Genomic DNA, 21,062 nt, shown 5'->3' with positions numbered 1-21,062 from the left:
GTAAGTTGGTGCAGCCACTATGGAAAACAGTATGGGGGTTCTTCAAAAAAACTATAAAGAGAGTTGCCATATGATCTAGCAATCCCACTTGTGGACATATTTCTAGAAAAAACTATAATTCAAAAAGATACATGCAACCCTATGTTCATAGCAGCACTATTTATAATAGCCAAGACATGGAAACAACCTAAATGTTCATTGAAAAATGAATGTATAAAGAAGGTGTGGTATACGTATACAATAGATATTACTCAGACATAAAAAAGAATAATGCCATTTGCAGCAACATGGATGGACCTAGAGATGATGATACTAAGTGAAGTAAGTCAGAAAGAGAAAGACAAATACCATATAATATCACTTATAAACAGGACACAAATGAACATGTCAGCGAAACAGACACAAACACACAGATATAGAAAACAGAGTTGTGGTTGCCAAGGAGAGAGTGAAGGAAAGATAGGGAGTTTTGGAATAGCAGGAGCAAACTATTCTACATAGGATGGACAAACCACAAAGACCTACTGTATAGCAGAGGGAACTATATTCAATATCCTGTGATAAACCATATGGAAAAGAATATGTATATATAAAACTGAATCACTTTGCTGCACAGCAGAAATTAATACAACAATGTATAAAGGCTGGAGAGGGTGTGGAGAAAAGTCCTCCTGCACTGTTGGGGGAATGTAAACTGATACAGCCACTATGGAGAACAGTATGGAGGTTCCGTAAAAACTAAAAATAGAACTACCATATGACCCAGCAATCCCACTACTGGGCATATACCCGGAGAAAACCATAATTCAAAAAGAAACATGTACCACAATGTTCACTGTAGCACTATTTACAATAGCCAGGACACAGAAGCAACGTAAATGTCCATCAACAGATGAATATATAAAGAAGATATACAATGGAGTATTACTCAGCCATAAAAAGGAACAAAATTGAGTTATTTGTAGTGAGGTGGTTGGACGTAGAGTCTGGCATACGGAGTGAGGTAAGTCAGAAAGAGAAAAACAAATACCGTATGCTAACACATATATATGGAATCTAGAAAAATGGTACTGATGAACCTAGTGATAGGGCAGGAATAAAGACACAGATGTAGAGAACGGATTTGAGGACACAGAGGGGAAGGGGAGACAGGGACATAGTGAGAGAGTAGCACTGACATATATACACTACCAAATGTAAAATAGCTAGTGGTAAGTTGCCGCATAGCACAGGGAGATCAGCTCGGTGCTTTATGTCCCCCAGAGGGGTGCGATAGGGAGTGTGGGAGGGAGGCTCAAGAGGGGGGGGATATGAGGAATATATGTATACATATAGCTGATTCACTTTGTTGTAAAGCAGAACCTAATACAATGTTATAAAGCAATTATACTCCAATAAACATGTATTTAAAAAAACCCACAACATTGTAAATCAACTACACTTGAAAATATTTCTTAAGGGCGAAAAATTTTTTGAATGTAAGTTTTATTGTGTGTGTATACCACAGGTTCAATATATATGAATTACGTCAAATTGATTATTGTTTTTCAAAAGAAAGAATTTTTGATATTTCACATCAGCTTCATAATATAAAGGGAAAAACTATATTATTTTTTTCTAAAGCTCAGAAATAGCCATTTTGCTCATTCAGTATACTATAAACCACTAACTTTATTAAAAAGGGATTCGTGACCTCTCCCTTCCAAAGAAATATTTCTCCACTCACGCAAGTTTAATAGAATGTTCCGCCATGAACTGACTTCCCACCTTAGAGACATGAGATTTGCATCCTGAAATCTCTTTCTTGCAAAAATGTCCAATTAGCATCCTAGCATTACAGAAAAGAAATGCTTTTTTCCAGATCTCAAATTCCATACAACTTTACTCAAGACATCATGTATTTTTTCACACACACACACACACACACACACACACACACACACACACACACTGTATTTTATTTTTATAAGAGATAAATAAACTGACACCAAGCATTGTAAATGGATGACCACAACAAAAGCAACAATGATTGCAATTACCAAACATGAAACACACTCATACTGTGTCATAATATTGACATTCAGTCCAGGAATCCTCCACTGTAACAGCTCCTTTACTTTGCAGTGAAAGACATCATGTATTTTTAAATTATCAACACTCACCTGAGGTATTTAAAGATCAACAGAAACATAATTTTGTGTTCTCTTTCATTTATTCTGGTTCTAAGTGGTCATTTTTAAACCAAAGTATTTAAGTATGTTAATGTCACCTTATAACATCATATTTCAAATGACTACCGTCTCTCCAAAGAAGAAATATGAGGAACTATTGAAATATTAGGCCCTCCAAAGTTTTACTCTCTGAATCTGTATTACCCTTCTGCTGAACTCCACACTGTTCATTATTCTCTGAGAATATTCTTTTTCTTGTATGGCCGTCTCACATGCTCTTTCATTTCATGAAGTTTTTCCTACAATTTTATGCCTAGTTTATTTCTGAGAAAATGCATTATTTCAGATTGATATTTATAGACACAAAGACTTCTCTATAATTCTGAGAGTTTCAAGAACTCCTTCTTTTTTTGTTTAACACCTAGATTCTGAAGCTCTCCACAAAGCATTACTAAAATTGCACTTACATAAGTGTCTACATATTAATCACACATTAATGCATTTACAATTGTATTATGATTTATTGCTAATTTTGAAGCATAAACGTAGCTGTCTTACTTACCACCCTCTTGGAAATCACTTTAATATTTGCACTTAGGACTTGAAAGAGAATGGATAAATAAAAACCTGAAGAATATGCAAATACAATTTATATATTTCTCATAAAATTAGGTGATTATCTAACCTTTATCCAGAAAAAAGAAGAGCCCAGATACTCTTCAGGCATGATACTCGAGAATGTAGGGTCTTCCAGCAGGAAAACAGGCAGTAAGCCATGTGGCAGAGTTTACCTGTGACCAGCTGGGGTAAGTGACCTATGCGTTCCTTACATGCAACATATCAGGAGTGGAAAAAGGGAACTTGTCAGTTGTGGCAATAAGTATAATGAAGTTTTGTAGCAGGTCATGCTCATATATTCAACACAGGTACAATCAAAATTTTGCTCAATTCTGGTAAATCTAAGTCTGTATCTGTTACATTGTCTTTAATGAGGAAATGTCAGAACTGACTTACAAAAAACAAAGTGTTTTGTTTGTTTGTTTGAATTACAGTCACAGTTAGTAAGACATAGCTCAGAACAGCTAATGTGACTTAGTGATTCTCTCATCAGGAAATACAGTTTCTACTTCCTTGTTTATTCTCCACATCCTGTAGTAAGTAAAGTTTCAATGAAAGATAAATCTACAGGGCGAAAAGAAAATTACATGTGTTGATAAGATCATTTTGACAGGTTTTACCACATATGTCAGTGTTTCTGGGGATGGACACAAGCCAGAGCTCCCTACTCTGACATTTTCACTGATGTCATTACCTTTGATCCTCAATTTGCAAGTGGATAAAAATGTTTTCTATGTTTTCTTCTTTAAGAAATTAAATAAAGAATGCTGTCTAGACATGATCCTCTAATGATGTTCAGTCAGTGGTCATCAACAGAGGAAAAGCACAGAATCTGATCCCCACAGAAGGATGACATTCAGTCAGGTAAGAAAATTCTCCCTGAAATCAGAGCTTCATCTTTAACATGCAATCAAAGGCTTTCACAGGTTCTTCATCACTCTGCACTCAGCCCTATTATATGGGATTGGCTCTGAGAATCTCACCTCAGAGGACTGACAAACATGTCATAGTACACTGATCTGGTACCAGATCCTGCCTCTCTTAATGATCTCCTGCAGGGACATTGGAATATTCTAGGATACTTCCTGGAGCCCTCTACTCCATACAGGTACACTTCCAAGTAGAAACAGAAGCTTTGATTCTCACTGGGAGAAGCTTTGATTCTCACTGGTCCAACCAACCTCTCTAGAAATATGATGTTCTAATCTCTCCTGATTAGAACATTTCAAGGTCTCTCCCTGTGCTAATTTAGTAAGGCTAAAAGAGAAACAAGAAAGAGCAAACTATGCAGGGAGCAATATATAAGATTCCTTTACTTAATGTATTTATCTGATATACCCAAATATTGATAAATATAGATTCATTTCATAATGGTCAAGAAAAGAGGAGGAGGAACCTCCATGCCAACAGTATATATAAAATGGAATCAATATTGCATACGCTCCTGCTTAAGCTTGGCTACGAGGTACTAACTCTTCTCCTAAAGAAGCAGTAACTCTCCATCATTTGAAGCACACTGAGGACTAATACAGCTGGACACTGAGGGTGTAGTCTCCTCACTCGAATTCTGTACCTGCATCACAGAACAATGAAATATTCCCAAAGAATTATTAAGGATGAGGTGGGGAACTGAAATAAAAAAGATGAATCCATAGTCTGCCCTACCATCTGTTCTGCTGGATATTACCACCATCTTGGCCCAATATGACCTTCCCACTTTTCTCTGGGCCTCCCTACTTTCCACCTCCATCCTCTCATTATATCTTGCCTACACTTGGAAACGACTCTAGTTTTTCCACTGATCTTCATCTACAAGTAATCCAAAGAGCAACTGTGTATATAACTCCTTAGAAACCTCAGGTCTGACTCAGTAATACATGACCTTCGAAGTCCAAAGTTTTCCTAATTCCCTTTATTTTTTTTCTAATTTCCATGTACTTAAACTCTCAGGACCTCCACTGTTCTCAGGTTCGTCTTCCCTGCAAAATCTGTCAACCTAGACTTAAGTACCACCCTCTAATTCTCTCCTAGGGAATCCAGTTTTTTAAAAAGCCTCAACAAACCTTATGGACTTTATTAAAGACTCTTTAAGATAACCCATGGGAGATAACAGTACACCCATAGATATCTATTTAATACACCCTCAGAGTATTTATTTTTTCTTTTTTATAAAGTCTCTTCTGGCCAATGAAGACTCTCAGCTCTTCTTCTTCAGCATATGCAGTGTCTCACCCTTCTGATTATTCTCTGCTCTATCCCAGGTCCACTCCCTTTCCTGATATTACATTCTTTCCCAATTTTGTATGTTGGTAAAATCAAATAACATAAAATGTAACATGTTAACTATCATAAAGTGCACCGTTCAGTGATATTAAATACATTCATATTATTGGGAAATCAACATCACCATTTATCTTTCTAATTCTTTTCTATGTTTTAAAACTGTAACTCTATATCCTTTAAACATAACTTTCCTTTTTGTTCCATAACCACCTGAAAAGCATCATTACCCTCCCAATTTCTATGGTTTTGACTACACTAAGTACCCCATATAATTGAAATAAGTAGTTGTTATGACTCACTAAAAGTCACAAAAATGGCTTTTTTGGTAGCTAAATTTCCTCAAGATTCATCCATGTTGTAGCATATTCCTAGATCTCTTCCTTCTTAACACTGAATAATATTGTATTATATGGGTATACCACACTTTGCTTATCCAGGAACTAGTGCATGAACACTTAGGTTGCTTTCATATTTTAGCTACTGTGATTATTACTGCTCTAAACACTGGAGTACAAATATTTCTTTAGGACCCTGATTTCAATTCCTTTGGGCATACCTCATAGTACAATTCCTGGATCATGTAGTAATTCTATTTTTCAATATCTGAAAACTTGCCATATTCTTCTGCAAAGCAGCTGTATCATTCTACATTCCCACTGACATAGCACAATGCTTCCAACTCCCTCACATCCTCACCAATACTTGTTTTCTGCTTGTGTATGTGTCTGTGTGCTTGTGTGTGTATGCATGCACACAAATATATAAACATGCATTTAGTGATATGGAGCATCTATTCAAGTGCTTAGTCATTTGTACATCTTTCTGAAGAACCATCTATTCAAGTCTTTTATCCATTTTTGAATCAGGGTGTTTGCTTTTTGTTGAGTTGTAGGAGTTCTCTGTATATTCTGAATAGAAATCTCTTGTCAGATAGATGGCTTTCAAATATTTTCTCCCATCTTGTGGGTTGCCATGTTATTCTGTTTACATTTCTTTGATACACATTTTTTTAAATTATGTGCTGCAAATTGTTTATTTTTTTGTCAGCTGTACTTTTGTTGTTCCTTCGTTTCATATTGAGGAAAACACTGCCAAATCCAATGTCATGAAGCTCTTGTCCTGTGTCTTCTTCTAAGACTTTTTATTTTATTAGGTCTTATATTTAGTTTCTTGATATGTTTTCATTAATTTTTGCATATGATGTTAGGTAAGGGTCCATCTTCCTTCTTTTGCATGTTGACAAGACTTCTCAGCACCATTTGTTGAAAATACTATACTTTCTACTTTGAAAAATCTTGGCAACTTGTCAAAAACCATTTGGCCATATATCAGGGTTTATTTCTGGGTGTCGTATTCTATTCTGTTGGTCTTGAATAAGGGAGAAAATAGTATAACCTATCCAGGTTGATGAAGAACAGAAAGACAGACCAGGACTGAGAATTAGGAGGGCAATATAAAACAGCAGGGAGTAAAAGTGTGAGAGAAGATCTTATATTTCCGAGTTCATGGAAATATGATCATGCTAAAACCAGTAAACGCCTGACTTTGAACAACACGGTAAATGTGCTAGCAAGAAACATAACACTTACCCATCTCTGGGAAATACAGTATAGACATAAAGATAAACTACACACAAATATATTAAAAGGGGAAGGGATTTCATGGTGTGAGAATATTGTGGGATTTGAAATACAATTTACTTCTGTTCTACCATTGTCTCTAAAATTTATCAAAGTATATATACAAGCAATTCCAATTCTGGTAATGTGCTTGACAGGTTTATATATGAACTTCAGCAGAGCAGTAAATGTACATTCACAGTAGGACTGTTCCCTAAACCAAAAAACAAAACACAAAAACTGGAAAGACTAGAGTTCACTTTGTCAACACACATACAGATGCAATATGATGGTTAACAGTCCAAAAACAGAAGGTGAGCATGGGTGCAAGAGGTTAATCCCCAGGCTGGGGTGGGGTGCAGAGTTTGAGGGTAACACGGGTAGAAAAGGCTTTTGTCCTATCCTAGATTTCTGAGGTATGGAAATTCACAGGTCACTGCCTACATTTCAAAATGAATGAATGCACTGTTCAATTTTTTAAAACAGGCGAAGTAAACATGAGTGATAATAAATTTCAAACTGTCGCTAATCAAATAAGATACTAAGAAAAATTAAATAATATGATTTAAGAATGAAGTGGAGAGATTGTCCTAGATGGTAGCATAGAAAGACCCAGAGCTTGATGCCTCTCATGGGCACACCAAAGTCACAACTGTTTACAGAACAGCAATTGATGAAAAAGGCCGGGACCTACCATAAAAGATGTTTTACAGCTAAAGACATAAGGAAGGCACCACGACAAGACAGGAAGGAAGGGGAAAATCTCAATATAGTCAAGACCCATACCACCAGGTGGGTGGCCCACAAATGGGAAAATAATTAAAATTTCAGAGGTGCTCCCAGGTAGCAAGGGGTATGAACCCAACATCAGGTTCCCAAACCCAGAGATCCTGTGCTGGAAAGAAGAGTTCCTGGAAAGTTGGGCTTTGAAGACCAGTAGTGCTTATTTTCCAGAGTTCCAGAGGGTTGTGGGAAATAGAGATTCCACTCTTAAAAAATGCTCACAGGGCTTCCCTGGTGGCGCAGTGGTTGAGAGTCCGCCTGCCGATGCAGGGGACGCGGGTTCATGCCCCGGTCCAGGACTATCCCACATGCCGCGGAGCGGCCACAACAGTGAGAGGCCCGCCTACTGCAAAAAAAAAAAAAAAACAGGAAAAAGATGCTCACAGGGCTTCCCTGGTGGCGCAGTGGTTGAGAATCTGCCTGCCAATGCAGGGGACATGGGTTCAAGCCCTGGTCTGGGAAGATCCCACATGCCGCGGAGCAACTAGGCCCGTGAGCCACAACTACTGAGCCTGCGCGTCTGGAGCCTGTGCTCCGCAACAAGAGAGGCTGCGATAGTGAGAGGCCCGCGCACCACGATGAAGAGTGGCCCCCGCTCGCCACAACTAGAGAAAGCCCTCGCACAGAAACGAAGACCCAACACAGCCAAAAATAAATTAATTAATTAATTTTAAAAAAAAGATGCTCACAAAATCCCACATGATCCGAGAATCAGAACAGAAGCAGTCATGTGAAAGGATACTGGGTCACACCTACCTCCTGATGTTGGAGAACCTCCCAGAGAGGCAAGGGGCAACTACAGCACAGCCTCAGGGACATAGACACTGGCAGCAGCAGTTTGGGGGAGTTCCTTCTACCTTGTGGCCACTGGTACCAGCAAGCATAATTTCAGAATCCTCCCTCTATCTTTTTAGCCTCAGGACCTAGTCCTACCCATTTCCACCAGACTATAGACACAAGTACTAGGATGCTGCAGGCCAAGCAACTAACTGAGCAGGGGCATAGCCCCATCCACCAGCAAACAGGCTGCCTTCAGACCCTCTCAATGCACAGCTGCCCCTGGACATGGTCCCAGCCACCAAAAGCCCCAGGACCAGCCTCCACACCTCAATGGACAGACACCAGCCCTAGAATCGCTGGCCCCTCTGACAAGTGAGCCTGCTCTGGCCTCGGAATCAGCCTCACCATTGGCAGGTGTTTACTGCACAGGGACTGGATGGAGCTTGGACTTACCCAACAGCAAACCTGCTCTAGCAGTGCGATCAGCCTCATACACCAACAGGCACACCCCAGCTCCAGGAATACCACAGCCCAGCAGCCGGTGTGACCAGAACACTCACTTGCAGGCCAGAAGCAGCCATGGACTCAGCTGGGTCCTGACCCTGCCCATCAGAATGCCAACACAAGATTAGGGATACCCCAGACCCTGCAGATAGCTGTGTCAGGAACAGTGATCCAACACCAACTCTACGACTCCTGGGCCCTGCAGCCAGAACTCAGGACCTGTGTCTTCCTCCCAGTAGCCATCATAGCCCCAGGACCAGTGACTGGGCACTAGCCCTGATATCACCTGGACTGCAATTCAACCCATAAATGATCCAGCACTAGATCTGGTGTCCCCCAGAGATGTGCAGCCAGCTGCCTTATGATTTAGCCTCACCAAGCAGCACAGACAGCCTCCATACTAGGCAGAGTCTGGCAAACATGCACTCTGGGGGCAGCCAAGCCTACCAGACCACCCACAGTAGTCAGTCCACCACAACAGAAGAGCCCAAGCAGCCCGCATAGGGGGAACACCTAGAACATATAGTTCTAGTGACCAGGGGAGAATGGGCTGCTGGGACACATAGGACCCCTCCTACAAAAGGCCACTTCTCCAAGGTCAGGAAATGTAACGAGCCTACTACATACATAGCAATAAAAACAGCAAGTTAAGAAAAATGAGGTGACACAGAAACACGATCCAAATGAAGGAACGAGATAAGAACTCAGAAGAAGATCTAAGTGAAGTGGAGATAGCCAATCTACTCAAGAAAGAGTTCAAGGTAAGGACTGTAAAGATGATCAAAGAACTCAGGAGAAGAACCGACGACCAGAGCAAGAAGTTAGAATGTTTGAAAAAAGTTAGACCATTAAAGAACAACAAAACAGAGATAAGGAATACAATAACTGAAATGAAAAATACACTAAAAGGAAACTATTGTAGACTAAATGATACAGAGGAATGAATCAGAAAACTGAAGGACAGAGTACAGGCAATCACTGAAGATGAACGGTAAAACAATAGAATAAAATGAAATGAGGAAAGTTGAACAGACCTGTGAACAACATCAAGTTTACTAACATTTGCATTATACTGGTCCCAGAAACAAAAAGGAAAGAGAAAGCAGTGTAGAACATACCTGAAGACATAAGAGCTGAAAACTTCCCTAACCTGGGAAAGAAAACAGACAACAAAGTCCAGTAGAAACAGTAAGGCCAAAACAGAATCAACCCAAAGAGGACCACAACAAGACTCATTGTAATTAAAGTGGCAAAAAAAAAGTAAAGATAAAAAGACACTATTAAACGGAGCAAAGGAAAAGCAACAAGTTACAATCATGGGAACTTGCCTAAAGTTATTAGCTGACGTTTCAGGATAACCTCTGCATGCCAGAAGGGAGTGGCATGGTATATTTAAAGTCATGAAAGGGAAAAGCCTATAACCAAAAATACTCTACCCAGCAAGGCTCTCCTTCAGATTTGATGGTGAGATCTAAAGTTTTACAGAGAAGCAAAAATAAAAGAGCTCAGCATTGCCAAACCAGCTTTATGAGAAATCTTAAAGGGGCTTTTCTAAGTGAAAAAGAAAAGGCCACGACTGAAACATAAAAATTATGAAAAGAAACTTACTAAAGGAAAAACCTCATTGGTTAAGGCAAATATTCAACAAAGGTAGTAAATCAACCATGTACACAGCTAATAGGAAGGATGAAAGAAAACAGTAAAAAAATCATCTATATTCACAACAAGAAGTTAAGGGACACACAAAACAAGTAGATGTAAAATATAAGGTCAAATTCAGTAACTGTGGGGGAGCAGAGTAACAGTTCAGCGTTGTTAGTGTCCATGTGAAATTAAGAGCTCAGCAACTTAAAATAATCACACACACACACACACACACAAAACTGAAAGAAATCCAAACATAATATTAAAGATAGTCCTCACATCACAGATGAAGGGAATAAAAGGGGAAGAAAGGAACACTGAAGAAATTAAAGAGGGATTCTAAAAATACCCAGAGACAAATGAAAATGAACACACAATGATCCAAAATCTATGGGACACAGCCAACGCAGTTCACAGGGGGAAGTTATAGTGATACAAGCTTATTCTGAGGAAACAAGAAAAATATCAAATAAACAACCTAACATTACACCTGAAGGAATTAGAAAAAGAAGAAAAAGCAAAACTCAAAGCTGCCAGAAAGAAAAGAATTAAGAAAACAATACCATATGCAATCACATCAAAAAGAATAAGATATGTAGGAACAAACACACCTAAGCAGGTAAGACACGTACTCAGAAATCTATCAGCCATTGGTGAAAGAAGTTGAAGGCAACAGAAAAAGATGGGAAAATATAGCATGTGCATGGACTAGAAGAATTAATACTGTTAAAATAACCATACTACCAAAGACAATCTACAGATTTAATGCAATCCCTATCAGAATACCAAAGCATTTTCACAGAACTTGAAAAAGTAATTTTAAAATTGGTATAGAAACACAAAGACCCCAAATAGCCAAACAATCTTGAGAAAGAACAGAGCTGGAGGCATCACGCACCTTGACTTCAGATTATACTGCAAAGTGACAGTAATCAAAGAGAATCGTACTGGAGCAAAAACAGACACAAAGATCACTAGAATAGAATACAGATCCCAGAAATAAGCCCACACACTTATATTTAATTGATTTATGACAAAGCAGGCAGTATGGAGAAAAAACTGTCTCTTCAATAAGTGGTACTGGGAAAACTGGTCAGCTACATGGAAAAGAATAAAATTAGAGTATTTTAGCACACCATATATAAAATAAACGCAAAAGTGAATAAAGACCTAAATGTAAGACCAGAAACCATAAAGTCCCTAGAGGAAAATATAGAACATTCTTCAACATAAATGGTAGCAACAGTTTTACGTTCAGTCTACTAAGGCAAATGAAACAAAAGCAAAAATAAACAAATGGGACTTCACTAAACTTAAAAGATTTTCACAGCAAAGGAAACCAAAGATGAAATGAAAAGACAACCTGCTGAAGGAGAGAAAATATTTGCACATGATAAGAGATTAACACCAAAAACATGACCAAGCAAGGGTTAATATCTAAAATACAGAAACAGCACACACAACTGATTATCAAAAAAACACCCAAGATCTTTTTTAAAAAAATGAGAAGACCTAAAGAGACATTTTTCCAAGGAAAAAATACAGATAGACAGCCAGAACTCACAAAGATGCTAAACATAGCTAATCGGCAGTAAAATGCAAATCATAACTATGAGATATATCACCTCAGTCTTGTCAGATGGCTGTCATCAAAAAGTTCACAAATAACAAAGGTTAGTGAGGATGTGGAGAAAGGGAAACTCTTGTACACTCTTGATGTGAATGTGAATTAGTGCAGCTACTGTGGAAAGCAGAATGGAGGTTCCACAAAAAACTAAAAATAGAACTACCATAATATCCTGCAATTTCACTCTTGGGTATATCAGAAGAAAACAAAAACACTATTTCAAAAAAATAACTGCACACCAATGTTCATAACAGTGTTATTTGCCATAGCCAAAATATAGAGTCAAACTAAGTGTTCATCAATAGGTTAGGGGATAAAAAAGATTTTTTATGATGACTTCAACAAAAAATGAAATTTTGCCATTTGCAAGAACATGGATGGACTTGGAGGGTATCATGCTTAGTAAAATAAGCCGCAGAGAAAACAAGCATGGTATGTTATCAATTACACGTGGCATCTAAAAAACTGAATAAAACAACAACCAAAAAAAACAGATTCACAGATTAAAGAACAGACTAGTGGTTACCAGCAGGGAGAGATAGGGTGGAGGAACAGAAGAGTGGTAGGAGATTTTGAGGTATAATCCACTATGTATAAAATCAATAATCTACAATTATGTAGTGTATAGCATGGGGAATATAACCACTCTTTTATAATAAGTATAAAAAGAGAAGAACCTAAACATGTATGAATCACTATGTTGTACCTCTGAAACTGATATAATAATGTAAATTAACTATAGATCAATAAGATATAGAGAAACAATAAAGGGGAGACAGATTATTAGATAGAAATCAATTACATAAATACAAGTTTTGGAAATCAAGGAAATAAAAAACAACATGTAAGACATAACATTGGTATTTAAAGTGTACAATCTATTCATTTAAAAGAAATCATTTAAGTGGTAAAAAATGTTACCCATTCTCACAATTTTGTATATCTAGGATAAATTATTATGTACAAAAATATGTTACAAATATTCACTCAAAAAGAAAGAGAAAATATGGATTAACCAAGTTTAGTATACAAATTTAATATCAAAGTCTCTATCTAAAACTGATTTGAATAAGTTCTGTTAGACACTTCTAGTTTCTTTGTGATGTAAAATCTTTTAAAGCATAAAAATCAGCCTTTCTACATTATTCCATTAGACATACATAGAAGTTAAAAGAAATGAGAAGACAGAACAATCAACCAGGAAGGTGAATTTACTGAGAAACAGCCATTCGTTCTCCCTCCTCCTTTTCTTCTCCTCCTTTTCCAGGTCTCTTTCGGTTCCAATCAAGAGAAGTCTTGAGAATTCTGAAAATATTTCTTGGAGGGCTTCAAATCACCATACCTACATCCTCTGCCACAACTACACACACAGGAACAAAAATAAACCTCTGCTATCTACTCGTGTAGGAGGGATTCGTGCAAAATAAACTCCTACATGGAGACCAACAGGTGAGTTTTCTACCTGTTCTTTATAATGTCCTTCCATTATAGTAAATCGCACACATTATGAGGCAGAAGTGGTTATGTGCGCTTTTCCTTGAAGTCAAAAAACTTGCATCCATTTCAAGTACCTGGTGATCATAGGGTACAGCCAGGGAAGGTGCCATCCCCCTTGGGGGGAGGGTGGTGAATGGGATCCCGCAAGCCATGCACCTCCTGATGTACAGATTCTGCAGAAACAAAGGGCGGTCACACCGCAGTCAGCCCGTCAGGCTGTCGGGCCACTGGGCAACCCGACCAGCCTGGAAGTGCTCCGTCAGTTGCTGAAAGCAAAACTCTGTCCCTGCTGTGAAGCCAGGCAATTTGGGCCAGAGAGTCAGAGGAGACCAGTAATCAACTCCTCTCTACTCACCTCCTTGGGGTTACAGCAACCCCATCTCCAAACCCAAATCTGACCCTGGAGTGCCAAACTGGGAGTGGCAGGTGGGCTCTGCCGCTGCTTCAGCGCCCTCTGGAGGTTGTCTGCAATAATGGCAACTCTCAGCCCTTCCTCCTCCTCCTTCCCTAGTCCTGGGGGATGCCTTGGCCTCCTGCAGCTGCTGGCCTGATTTCATTCTTCTTTCTTCTCCAATTACAATTAAGTGTTTTACAGAGGTTTGGAATATTTTGAAGAAGGAAGATCTTTTAGTCAATACACCTTAACCGTGAGAAGTTGGTTTCAAGAATGAACCTGAAATACTGTATTTGTCTCCTGATGATTCCAAGGAGAGACAGCTCAAGTTTTCTAAATCATAAGAAAAACCAAGTTATAAATATGATATTCTGAGCCAGAGATGAAAAAGTAGTTTTTAGTACCCCCTCCTCTTGTCATATGACTGGGATTTAAATCAATCAGCTGCCACTGGTTTTTAAGTCACATGACCCAACTTTAAATCAATCAGCTGCTTCCCTGTAACTCACATGACTTGGTTTTGAAGAGTAAGAAATGCAGAGGTAAAAAAATGATGTTCTGAACAACAAATGGAAAAACAACATTTTAGAAAGTTTTTTTCTTTTCGAATGGACCATTCATTGCATACAGAATAAAGGATTCTTTTGTGGATTTCTTGAACTGTAAACACATACAATGTCTCCGTTGGCTTGACGGACTTAGTTTTTTGGGGTTTTTGTTGTTGTTGTTGTTGTTAACATCTTTATTGGAGTATAATTGCTTTACCATGTTGTGTTAGCTTCTGCTGTATAACAAAGTGAATCAGCTATTCTATACATATATACCCATATCCCCTCCCTCTTGCGTCTCCCTCCCACCCTCCCTATCCCACCCCTCTAGGTGGTCACAAAGCACTGAGCTGATCTCCCTGTGCTATGCGGCTGCTCCCCACTAGCTATCTATTTTACCTTTGTTAGTGTATATATGTCCATGCCACTCTCTCACTTAATCCCAGCTTACCCTTCCCCCTCTCCGTGTCCTTAAGTCCATTCTCTACATCTGCATCTTTATTCCTCTGCAGTGACTCCTGCTAGGGATGGATACTACCTTTTATGCACAGGGGAAATCCCCTAGTTTGAATATGATTTGAGTTTGGTCCTGTGAAACCATCAGAACTTCCCACCAGAGATAAATGAGGAGATTCTGGCCTTTATTAGTATGCACGATGAACACGGGTGTCCTGGCTGTACTTGCCAACCCTCCTGTTTTATCCACCTATTTTTATCCAACTTCCACCCTGTGAGTACTTTTGACCAACCCTGAGCTCAGACTCCTGACCTATTACAGTGACTTTGTCAGTCTTTCTTTTAAAATGGACAGGTAATAAAATGAATTTAACCTAGAAGCAGCAGCTCAGTAAGGGAAATAAAATCACCAGAAGTTATCTAATCACAGCCACAGCCATCCAGGGCTCTGTCTTATCTGCTGGGTCATAAGAATGAGACCTTCCTAAACTTGAAGGTCATCCAATCAAATAAGTAAAGGTGTTGCTCACCTCTGGCTCTTGGAGGGATGGCTAGGCAGTCTACCCAATGTATACTAATGTCAAAACTCTGTCATGGTTTTGAAACACTTATGTTCCAGGAAAGCTTTTTGGGGTGCGTGGGGGAAGGTTTTTTTTTTTGACATCAAGCAAAAAATAAATCACCAAGCTCTTTGAGTACAGGGGTTCTTAAGAGGGCAGTAGAAGGAATTAATAGGCAGAAAAGACGATCTCCTCCGAAGTGAAGGTCGTTTTTCCAAAAGAGTAGGATTTAATCTCAGTTTAAGGAGAACACTTTTAAATAGCTGGGACAGCTCCAAACTGCAGTTTAGGGAATGAGTGCTTCAAGAGAACAGTGCTTTAAAGGTCCTGGCAAGGCAGCAAGAGGATGGAGAGTTGGTTTTGCATAGCTCTGAACACAGGAGTAAAGAAGCAGTGGCATCTCTGACTAAAAGGCCCTGAGATCCTATGGCATCAACGCGTCAGTTGCAGCGGGCAGGGGATGGGGGTGGGGATATATTCCTCTCAAAGTCTCCCAGGGCCGTCACCCCTCCCTGCCCCGCCCCCTACTCCCTTCACCCTTCCTCCCTCCACTGTTGGGTCCCCAGGGACAGCACTTCTTAAGCTGGAGCGCTCAGGCACTATCTCTGCAGTCTGGATTCTGGAGCCTGGCAAGTTCTGGGACAGGAAGGCAGGTCTTCAAGGCCTCTGGGGTGCATTCAGACTGGAGGGCTGGAGGGGAACTGGAGCTCCGAAGCCCCCTCATGTCCTTGAAGCCGAGGGAGGAACACATCCTCCTAACAGTACTTCTCAGGAGTCAGCCTGCTCCCCACCTGACGGTGATCCATACTCACTTGAGGCAGCAAGGACTGCCTCTAACTGGCCCCCTCGATGCCGCCTTAAGGGTCCTCACACATGTGTGATAGCGCAGGCCCCGGCTCTCTTTAGTCAGCTGAGGCTAGTGCTGCCGGGGTCCCTCCACTCCCATCCCCCAGCCCCTCCCTCTGGTACTTCATCTAATAGAAGAAAAAGCACAGAAGAATTGGCTGAATCAAGGGACCTGGGAGACTGTGTATGAGTTTGAAGACCGAGAACCTAAGGCACAATTAAATATTATTGGAAACTACTGTAGGGTGTGTGGTGAGAGGTAAGGAGGCTGAGAGGCTGAGTCAATCTGGTGAGTCCAGCCCCAGGACACCACACAGCCCCTGCCCCACCTTCCCTGCCACCAGACAAGGGTTGCTGCAACTCCAGCCAGGACTGTGCATTTCCCCCTCCCTGATTCTCCTCAATAAGAGCAGGTGGCCCCCCTCTGAGGGCAGGGGCAAGACAATGGACCAAGTTCCCGTGGACTAAGGTGCTGCTGGAAGCTCTCCCTGAACAGCAGTGCTGGCTTGGAACGAACCCGTACACCTCCAAAGTTGGTCTCGTCCTGCAACTGAGGGACGCAGGCTTTAATTCAGGTGCCCTGGCTTTAAATCAAACAGCCCCCCCTTTAAGTCAGGTGACCCGAATTTAAGTCACTGTGTGCCCCCCTCAAGCCTGCAACTTCAAAAGTTGGGAACTTCACTTTCATCCCAGCACCTAACATAGCTGAACGCACACTGCAGTCACCCCCAAGCCTGGCTTAGAGGCAGGATATAAGATAAGGGGATGGGCGTGCACACATGGTGATGAGGATGTACTTCATGTACCAGAAGGGTCTAGGTACTCTGGGGTACAGCAAGCAGTGCACGATACAGCAGCTCCCTGGCAAAGCTGGTGATGCACTGGGAGAGCAGGCACACCCATGCATGCAGAGGGTCCAGGACGGGAGCTGGAGCACAGCCAGCCGGGAGGGTCTGAAAGCGGAGGATCTGAGCCTTCTTGAGAAAGGCAGACACAGAGGATGGATGAGAAACAAAGACCAGATGAAATACAGATTTGAAAAAAACACCCTGCTCTTGAAATTGGGGTGGGGGCACCCCAGATTTGAGTCCTCTTACTCCCCAGTTGCTAGTGCTTTGGCATTTGCCCAATTATTTATAAAATGTAACTGATAATATCTAACCCATAGAATATTGCATTTGTAGTGGTTTTGCGTGTTTATGTTTCTATAGTGGAATAATCTTTTCTACAAGAAAAATGTATACTATCTGAAATAAATCAAAACCCCTTTTTAAAAAGTACTATATCGGACTTCCCTGGTGGCACAGTGGTTAACAATCTGCCAGCCAAGGCAGGGGACATGGGTTCGAGCCCTGGTCCGGGAAGATCCCACATGGCGTGGAGCAGCTAAGCCCATGCACCACAACTACGGAGCCTGCCTGCCAGCTACTGAAGCCTGTGTGCCTAGAGCCGGTGCTCCACAACAAGCGCAGCAAGGGGAAGCCACCACAGTGAGAGGCCCGTGCACTGCAACAAAGAGTAGCCCCCGCTCGCCGCAACTAGAGAAAGCCCGCGCGTAGTAACGAAGACCCAACGCAGCCAAAAATAAATAAATAAATTATTATTATTATTATTTTTAAAGTACTTCTGTACAACTTCTCTGGGAAGAACAGAGAGATGGTGTGGGAGAGTGAGAAAGACCAATATTTAGTGCACATCTCTGATGCAGGTGCTCTGCTGGCTCAGATAGCTTTATCGCCACTTTACAAAGGAGGAAGTAAGCTCAGAGAGGTTTAGTAATTTTCCCAAAGCCAAACAGCTATTGAGTGGCAGAACCAAGATCTGAACCAAGTCTGTTACCTTCAAAGCCTAAGTCCTCATCACAACAAAACTCAATTAAAAATGACATTTATCGAATTACATTGCAACCTGGTGAGTTCTTGGCACAATCCTGAATAAGAGTGAGAAAGAAAGAAATAGCATTGTTCCTACAGTCAACCAAAATTTTTGAAGCAGCTGCTAGATGCCTGGCCCTCTTTGGGGTTCAGCAGTGATCAAGACAGGAAGAGTCCTGCTTTCACGAAGTATGTAGTGGGGAAGAGAGACGGGTGCAACTTGGGTGAGGGATTTCACCTTGCTGGGCCTCTGTTTTCTCATCTGGAAAATGGGACAGGTGTTCCTCATTTTCTGGGATTGTCCAGCCCTCACATTCTCTGATTCCATGAGAAGCATTTGTTTTCCTATTTCTTTAAAATTCAATCAGGCCATGAGCTGTGATGAATGTTGTTAGCTGCTCCCCAAATCACTCTATTCCCACCCTTTTCCTGTGATCAGGTCTTTCCCGAAACATGACTCACAATCAGTCAAGTCCCAGAACCTAAGGGGCACCCAGCATAAAAATTCCAACCCTGGCTTCTCAGGAGCTCTGCGGTCTACCTGCCAGGTAAACTTAACTCACCTGGCACAAGGTGGCCATCCCTGGTTTCACATCAACATGATCTCAGGCACAAACCTCCTTGTTTTTCAATTTTGTCTTTAAGTTACTTGTTGAAACAACTGCACAAATATGACAAAGATATAAAATCAGGCATATTCTGCCCCCAGTGCCTACTAATAAATGATTTTCTGCCACTTTAATGATAAAGATATAACATTTCAACATTCTGCTGCCCTTATTATTTGTCATTTTTGTTGATATTTCTATTGAATACATCTTTCAATATTTTAACAATGGAACATTATTTAGGTTGATCCAGACCCAGCCTTTAGTGGTAAAGGTTTTGTTGTTATATTTCTATTATGTTTCCTTTAAAAATCATTATCCTATTTAAATGGATTAAGTCGATTCTATAGGCATTTATCTTATGATATTGATGAAATTAATACATAGAGGGCAGTGGTACAAGTTGACTGGACTTGAGAACCTCTATTAGCACAGTTAAGTATAAATATTATCTATATGTAAGCCAAAGTACATGCTGAGTGAGATTCTCCGACTCTTTTTCACTGTCTGCCCCTCAAGCCTGTGAGAAATGGAATATTTCTTGCCATCTCAGTAAACAAAGGATGTCACAGTCATCAGCACTTGCAGCCCTCCAATGTGAGCCGGTGGGCCCTGAGGAAACTCAGGATATGCAAATACAGAATGCAGGCCCCAGAGAGCTGAGGTGCATATCAAAGGAAGGATTTCAGTGAGCCCAGACTCTTGCATCCTCCCATACAAAGAAAAGCGCTAAATTCCTTAACTTGGCATATCCGGTTTTCCTTAGTTAACAATCATCTTTTGATGTTCCCCATTACCTGCGCCAGTCCCCTGCCCTGTCCCCTCCCCCCTGGTACTTTAATTCTGGGAGGAAGGGGCTCAGAGGGACTTGGTTGAATAAGGGGCCTGCGAGCCTAGGGCTGAGTTTTAAGCCGCTTTCCCCGCAGTCACGAGGAGAGGCGCTGACGCTCCAGCCGGACCCTGCGCCTCCCTTTCCCAGATTTCCCCTCAGGACGCTCAGGCCGACCCCCTCCCCACGCCCACCAGGCCCCGCGAGCCAGGCCAAGGGCAGGGGCGAGAGGAGGGACCAAAGTTCCCCAGGACCAGATGCTGGAGGGAGCTCTTTCTAAACAGCAGCGGCGGGTGGCAGCGAACCCCTGCCCCCTCAGAAGTTGGTCTTGCTCTGCCGCCCCGGCACCGAACCAGGAGGAGGGTCCGCGTCCACTTACCTGGCGCGCGGTCCCAAGGACTGTCGCGGCTTCGGCTGGTGGGGCCCCTACAGAGCCGGCAGCCTCAGTGAGGCCGCCCTCCTCTCGGGCTCCGGGGCAGTTCAGTGACGGCGGAACGAAGAGACCCCAAGCCAGGAGTTCCAACTCTGCGGAAGCGCGGGCTCCATTCTGGGCGCAGGGGGTGGGACGGCTCTGCCCCGAAGCCTTCCGGGAGGCAGGGGGTGCGGGGGTAGGGAGCCGCCAGGAGCGCGCAGGCCCCTTTGGGGGTCCTGGAGGGGCGGCCCGCACTGGGGGCCCCGCCCACTGTGACCGCAGCCCAGGCCTTTTTACTGTAATCCTACACAAAAAGTTAGAAAGATACACAGTCTATAGTAAATATTCAAAAATGATTGTTGCTGTTGTGCTTACTATTCTATTAAACGTGTAAAATCCATAAAACACGTTAAGTTCAAAGTTAAATATGAATTTTTACCTTTCCTGATTATCTCTCTGCTATTCACAATTGTGGTTAATGAATTAGAGACTGCAGCATCACTAGTTAAAAATGAGCTTGTTAAAAAAATGGAATTCAGGCCCACCAGAGCTACTGAATCAGAATCTGCACTTTTACAATCTCCCTAGTGTGCTTGTGTACCCATGAATAGTTGAAAGGTACATTTCTACCTCGAAATGTCTTTTCTGTCTGAGAAATATACACATTTTATCCAGTTTGACATAAATAAAACACTCAAAAATGCATATGCCTGTGTTGAAACCATCATTTTGTAATTTCTTTTCCAGATAAGTATAGTCTATACTGGTTTTGTGGATCACATGTCATACTCTTTACTTGTAGTTAGAAATAAGGTATAGAATGTTACTTTGTAAATATATATATATATATAAGTGGATAATTCAAAACACTCTTCTAAATTAAAACCAGTTCTTTTAACTTGTTTTCTTCTTGGGTTACATTATGAACTCTTCCCGTGGCCACATGGCCTGTGTACTTTTAATTTCAGGGACTGCTGACATTCCAGGATGTGGCCATAGATTTCTCTCA

General features: G+C 41.2%; 1 long non-coding RNA gene across 1 annotated transcript in view; it reads left to right on the top strand.

Moving 5' to 3' along the window:
• Nucleotides 1-7,851: 7,851 nt before the first annotated feature.
• The window catches only part of LOC125963528 (uncharacterized), a 333,066-nt gene continuing 319,855 nt past the window's right edge, over nt 7,852-21,062 (top strand). The window contains exon 1 of the long non-coding RNA XR_007475582.1: nt 7,852-8,059. This is a non-coding gene — a long non-coding RNA (uncharacterized LOC125963528). The remainder of the gene's footprint in view (nt 8,060-21,062) is intronic.

The sequence above is a fragment of the Orcinus orca genome, chromosome 2 (assembly GCF_937001465.1).
Source record: "Orcinus orca chromosome 2, mOrcOrc1.1, whole genome shotgun sequence".
Classification (NCBI taxonomy): domain Eukaryota; kingdom Metazoa; phylum Chordata; class Mammalia; order Artiodactyla; family Delphinidae; genus Orcinus; species Orcinus orca.
This window is presented reverse-complemented; position numbering and strand designations above follow the sequence as displayed.